This window comes from Tamandua tetradactyla (genome assembly GCF_023851605.1).
Source record: "Tamandua tetradactyla isolate mTamTet1 chromosome 22 unlocalized genomic scaffold, mTamTet1.pri SUPER_22_unloc_3, whole genome shotgun sequence".
Lineage (NCBI taxonomy): Eukaryota > Metazoa > Chordata > Mammalia > Pilosa > Myrmecophagidae > Tamandua > Tamandua tetradactyla.
Window position 1 is genome coordinate 2,137,803 of NW_027518253.1, and position 7,002 is coordinate 2,144,804.

The window sequence follows — 7,002 nt, forward strand, 5'->3', positions numbered from 1 at the left end:
GTGGATCGATGTGCAAATGCGCTGTGGACAAGAATCAATAAATAATAGAGAGCAGGAAGGGGAAAGCAAATTGTGTATTCGCATATACCGTTGGTGAAGAAGAACAGAGAAATGACAATGCTTGTGTGCGATTTTTTCTTCTTAAGAATTCTTCTCATATTCTACCGAGTGATCACAGTCCTAAATCCACACCAGTGTGATGATACTGTGAGCCAGTTGATTCCCACCTGGATGGAATGCACTGCTATCAATGTTTATGCAGAGAAACAATTTTCCAAAAGCCTAGAGAGAGTGCAGGTGATATATACAGATTTTTTCCAAAGCCCCACATTCCCCGGACTGGCACCCTGAGCACACATGTGGCCAGTTTGCGATCTTTCGATTCCTTCCCCAAGGAGGACTGGTACTGAGCTGTCTGTCACCATCAATTGAATCAAGAAACCTGAAAAAAAGATGCAAACGGCAGGCGGTCTCCCATCCAAGTCGGAACCACACCTGACCCTGCTTAGTGTCCCTACTCAATGACGAGCATGCGCAGTGAAACAATTTAGGAACTTAGCGCCGAGGTCCACCGCCGGCAGTCCCAAGAGCCAAGGCTGGGGAGGACTGTGCAGGCCCTCCCCAACTTGCTGTCTGGCACCCGATCTCAGGGCCCTGCTGGCTGCCAGCCCTCTGTGAGCGTCTCCCTTGGTCGTCCTACTGCCCGCATCCAGCCACATCAGGCATGGTCAGTTCGCAGCACCTTTCCAACCTGCATGCAGCCCAACTCTCTGGTGTCCCTTCCAGCAACCTACCCCTCCTGCCAGGTCGATCTCCGACGCTCTCACCACCCTGCAGATCCCACCCACACAGCGCTGCCATGGTGCAGCTTCTCCCCACCACCACTCCAAAATGCCCAATGCCCCCAGCCGCTTTGACCCCTGGGTGGCCAGAGCACCCTCCGGAGCCAGGCTCCAACCTGGGACCTGTAAAGCGCCTCTGCAGTAAACCTATCGGTGAAGAGTGGACTGCCACCCCGCCAAGACACCAGGCATCCTTTCAAAAACACCTCTGACTTTGGCCGGGCGCCTCCGGTCCTCTCAGGATTCGGTGAGTCCTCGCAGCTCTGCTTCGCTCAGTCTGCAGGAAAGCACAGTCTGTGCCCCAGGTGTCCTCTAACCGGTTGCGCTCTGGGTTTTGAGGGTCGCGCAGGACGTCCAGCGGCATCGTTCACTGTCATCAGAGATCGATGCCTTCATACTGGACATGCCGATATGCCTCCGTCTGCCAGAAACATGGGAGCGTTGGAGCGGTTGGACACCAGACCCTCCCTGGGGATCCCTAACCCACAGTTGCCATCACCGCCGCCTCCGCAGAGGGCTGGGCACTGGGCTTGGCCTCCTGCTCAGCTCCACCTTCCTGACTCCTCCTCCCACTGACTCCCATAGACATTTGTGACGCAGAGGCTGTGGTCCCTGAGATTTTTTCTTTTAATTTCTTGTTTTATTTTCTATTCAAATACCAGATGACACCAAATAAAAGGCAACAATCCTATTTTGATCATTCCGTTCTGTGTATATAATGAGTAATTCAGAATTTCATCACATACTTGCATATTCATCATCATGATCATTTCTTGAAACTTTTCATCTATTCAGAAGGAGAAATAAGAAGAAACAGAAAAAACTGTGCACATGCAGTAGCCCTTATCCTTCCCTTTCTTTGATCGCTAGCATTTCCAGCTAAATTGATTTTAACATTTGTTCCCTCTATTACTCATTTGTATTCCATACGTTCTACCTCTCTGTTAACAAGGTAGATAAAAAGAGCATCAGACACAAGGATTGGCCTCTGCCTGTCAGAAGCCCGGGCCCGTTGGTGCGCCTGGGCACCAGAGCTTCCCTGGGGTTCCCTGACCTGCAGTTGCCTCAACTGCCCAGTCGGCCAGGCAGCTGGGAAGTGGGCGGGGCCTCCTGCTCAACTCCACCTCCCCCGACCCTCCACCCAGGTGACTTCTCCAGGCCTTTGGGAGGGAGGGGCTGAGACCCCTGTGAGTTTTTCTTTTGTTTTTCCTGTTTCATTTCCTTGTTTTAAATACCAGAAATCACCAAGCAGATGCAAACATTCCTTTTTCGATCATTCCGTTCTGTGGATGCAAGGAGGAATTCACAAGATCATCACGTGGTTGCATATTGATCATCATGATCATGTCTTTGAACATTTGCATCTGTTCAGAAGAAGAAATAAAAAGAAAACAGGAAAGAATTCATGCATTCCGGACCCCTTATCCCTCCCTGTCATGGATCACAAGCATTTCCACAGAAAATTAATTTTTAAATAAATTTATTTGTTTTTCCATTGAAAAAAATGAAACAACAAACATACTAAGACATTAACATGTGATCATTCCGTTCTACATATATAATCAGTAATTCACAATATCTTCACTTAGTTGCATATTCATCATCTCTGAGAACATTTGCCTCAATTCATAAATAGAAATCCAAAAACAACAAATAGACATATTATGCGACATTCATGTCCCTGATCCTTAGTCTGAACTTGTACTAACCCTTTCCTTCTACTCGGTAGACTCTAAGAAATCAACCTATCTAGATGGTGCTTAAGCAATTCCTCAGATGGGGCAAAAGATAGGAAAGGAAGTTACAAGATGTTCTACTTCCTCCATCTCTCTTTCCTAAGCAACACTGTACAAGGGATCTGTCTGAAGAACAAGCCTGCCTGCCATTTGATGCAGAAGAAGAACTGATCCAAGTAAGTATTCCTCTCCCATCACATTCAGTGGATAAGACACACCAGAGGACCAGTATCTGAAGAGGTACAATAATATATTGCTTTGAACTCAGGCTTAGAAATCAGATCAGTCCGGATTTAAAACCAAGCTTGACTTATAATTAGCCCTTAAATCTTGTCCAAATGATGACAAAAGTTAGCGTTAATTTCCTTATATACAATATGAAATTATTAATATCGGGAGATGATATCACATGCTATACTAAACTTAGTAGAGTTACTGTCACATAGCCAGTGCTTGTTATTTGTTAATTCACATAGTATTTATAATTTTGTTAACTCCTCTAGCCTCTTCAGGGAATCTCAGCCTCTCTGTCAGTTATGTTAGTGGAGAGATTGCATACTCACAGAAGACTTTTGAATTGTTATGAATCTTGAATCAATAATGAATATAACAAAACTTGGCCTTTCTTCTCTCCTAAAGTTAACATTCTTTCAGAATTTTATTCAAATTTGTAGAATAATGAAGCAAGCTACACATATGAATGGATATGACTATTGCCATAAGCATGGTCAGTCTCTCCATAAGCTCTCCTGTCTTGTACAGCAGATGATGACAGCCAACAATGAGCCTTTACTCCACATGAGGCAGCATCCTAGGCACAGTGCATGCATTATCTCATAGAACTCCGTTGCAGTCCTAGGAGATTGGTTCCTTATCACCCTCTTTGTACAGGCAGGAAGATCAGACTTAAGGAAACTGGGAAACTTGTTGAAGTTCACATAGTAAGGAAAAGACACAGCCATGAGAGGCTATATTTGTGCTCCAAAGGTCTTAGTCTCAGGATTTTTAATATTGGACATCAGTTTGTTTAGCCTGAGTGTGTCTATCTTCAGGGCTTCAGCAGTAGGATAGCAGTTTCCACTCACCTAGATCTCTTCACAGTTTATCTTGCCCAATCCTTCCCATAGTTCTGTGAGACAGGTATTATCAGCGCTGTTTTATAGGCTTTGATTAGTTCATGCACCCACACTGCCATGACTCAAGATTCTGTGTCTAAGTCCCAGACTTTAAGATCAAGTCCAAACCATAAAGAGTGCACTAACCCAGTCTAACTGAATCTCCCCTCCCACACCCGATTGTCACAGATGCTACAGCCACAAGAGAGAACAGGATGAACTGGTTTGGCTGCCATCATTGTGAAGTGTTAATTCTAATCATCTGGGAACTGAGAATTCAGAACATCCTTAATTAGATGAGCTTATGTAATGTCAATTTGAATATATGCCTGAATTCACACTTGACATGTACATGAGGACAGACTCTAGGGATAAATGAGCTTGGAACAGCATATAAACATACACAGCAACAAATAAAAGATGCTGTTGATCTGTGTTTCCAACACATGTGGAACCCTGATTCCAATAACCAAAGGTGCCAGCTCTAGGCTGTGCACAGGATTTCTTAGAGCACTCTTAAAAGAGATCAAATTAGGAACCTGTCACTCCATGATAACTGCATTTGCTGCCAGTTCATGATGCTGGCAAGCCATCATTTTTCTGCTTCAACTTAGTTTTCTATTTTCAGCATTATATATCTTGCTCAACTAATCTCAAGTGGTCTATAACAACTTATATAAACACTAAAGAGCAAAAGACCAAATGCATAAGAAGGAAGCATATGGAGAGATGTCTTCTAAAATGTTAAGATTTTCCCCATCAATTTCCACTGAAACCTAAAGCTTTGGAGATTATCTCATTAAAAAAATAAATACATGAGTAGGGATGTTTGTGGTTCACATTCACAGGATGGTTTCACCTTATAGAGGAAAACAAATTCTGTCCATGAACTCAGCTTTACCTAGCAAGTTTCTCTAACAATCATTTGAGTCAGTAATTGAGGGAAAGAAATATTATACTTAAGATAAAAATGGATGAATTTGCAAAGTAGCAGTTAGTGATGGGTTCAGTGATTGCAAACTCATGCAGAGTGTTCTCTAAAGATAAGATGACTTGTCATAGACTGTTCTTGTTACTTGTTTTAACATATACAGAGACTTAAGAATGGTCAATGACTTCTTCATTGGTATTTTTCTCCCCAGGTGGCAGTCGGGCCTTCAGTTTACAGGTAAGTTGGATTTAAGTATGTTTCTATTATCACAGCTCTTTATGAATAATGACCAGCATACATAATATGCTAGAAAAAGAATATTGAAATATGATGGAGCCAGTCCATAGATAATAAGTAAAGCTTTTATTCAATTATTTTCTGATAATAAGGCAATATATTTCCTTTGTGGAAAACTGGATCATAAAATTGATTTTAAAAGACAGCATAAAATTGTTTATAATCCTTTGTTCAAGTAGATACTATTAGTTTTAGTGTCTTCTGTAGAGATATGTCTATTTTATATGTCATTTTAGACCATTGAGATTAAAAGGGCCATTTTATATTTACATTTTTTTTACCTACGATATTATACTGAAACCATGTTTCACATCAACAAATTTTCTTAGAAATAACTTTATTGTCCAGCTGACATCTCAAAACTACACATTGTAATTCATTTTACTGTTTGCCTTTTTGTGGACAGTATGGTTTTCTTTATATTGTTAACATTATGAAAAAATATTGAGAAATACAAACTTATTTGCTTAAGGTTTCCCAATATTCCTTATTACTGAGAATAAGGAGTATTGGGCCAAGGAAGATAACCAATTTTGAAGTTCATTCCCGAATAGGTAATTCCAACTCATGCTCACCATCAATGCATAATAGATTATATTTGACTTACTTGCAGAGAAGAAAACCATCTCTTTTATGGGGTGCATGATTCAGGTCTTTACAATGCATTTCCTTGGGGTAGTTGAGGTCATCCTGCTCATGGTGATAGCCTATGACTGCTATGTGGCCACCTGCAGGCCTCTGCACTGACAATCACAATGAGCCAGCAGATGTGTGGTCTCCTGGTGGCCAGGGCATTTCTTCATGGTCTGATTCAAATCCTTTTTATGCTGTGGTTGCACTTCTGTGGACCCAATGTCATTGACCACTTCTGTGATCTCTACCCTCTGCTGAAAGTCTCCTGCCCTGATACACACATCTTTGGACCCTTTGTTGCTGCCAATAGTGGGTTTCTGGGCATGCTCAGCTTTTCTATTCTTATCACCTCCTATGTCCTCATCCTTTGCTCCCTGAGGTCTCACAGCTCTGAAGGACAACAGAAGGCACTCTCCACGTGTGCCTCACAGGTTGCTGGGTTGTCTTATTCTTTGTGCTCTGCACGTTTGTATACCTTCAGCCCATGACCCCATTCCTTATTGATAAAGCAGTGGCTGTATTTCATACTATGATAACACCCTTGTTAAACCTTTTAATCAACACACTCAGAAATGCAGAGGTGAAAAAGGCAATGAGGAGGCTCTGAAGAAAAAGGATTATTGTGGGTAACAAATCATGAAAATAAAGAAGATAAATGGTTCATACTTTTAGCTTAAAAATGTGGTAATTCAGAAGATAGTGGTCTTATAGTCAAAATATGCAATATTATACTTACTTATCCCCTTCTTGTGTGGAATCTTGTGTGATTCCCCTTTTGTAAACTATCAACTTTAATTAAAAGGTGAATAAAGTCCCTTCCAATGAGAAACTTCTGTACATGTACAAATTATTAATCAGTGAGACATTGTTAACTGATATAAAACTTTGACAGTTTGGAAAATCTGTTTCATTATATATTCCACAGAAAATATTTTTGCAAATCTTTAAATATAACTCATGCAACAAATAGCACAAGTACTTAAAATATACAAAAAAAATTTATGGGTAGGAATTTTGTTGACAATGAATTAACTTAATCACAGTATAGCTGTATTATTGTGGAAGGAAGGCATCAACCAGAAATGTATTTGGATGAATGAGAGAAAGTTAAGGCAGGTGTCACCCCCAAATTCCTGCTGCTGTCTTGCTCAACCCATGCAGCACCTTTGCCTTGTTACTTGGACTCTGCCCAGAATAAATCACTTTTCCTGCACTAAGCTAAGGATTCATATTATATTATCCCAGGGACAGCCATAGAGCAAAGTTGTACATGATATTCTCAGACAGAACATATATGTGGAACAGTTTCTCTATCAAAAACATCCACACAATACTCCATCTCCAAAATATCTTTTAATGGATGGGCATGAGCTTTCAATAATCAGAACAAAAATAACTAGTACAAAAAGAAAGCTTATGATGTCTGAGTAATCAAGGTAGAAAGCTGC

General features: G+C 41.2%; 1 pseudogene; it reads left to right on the top strand.

Annotated features, from left to right (window-relative positions):
* Positions 1–1,253: 1,253 nt before the first annotated feature.
* LOC143672990 (olfactory receptor 4C5-like) lies at positions 1,254–6,303 on the top strand (annotated as a pseudogene).
* Positions 6,304–7,002: the final 699 nt, after the last annotated feature.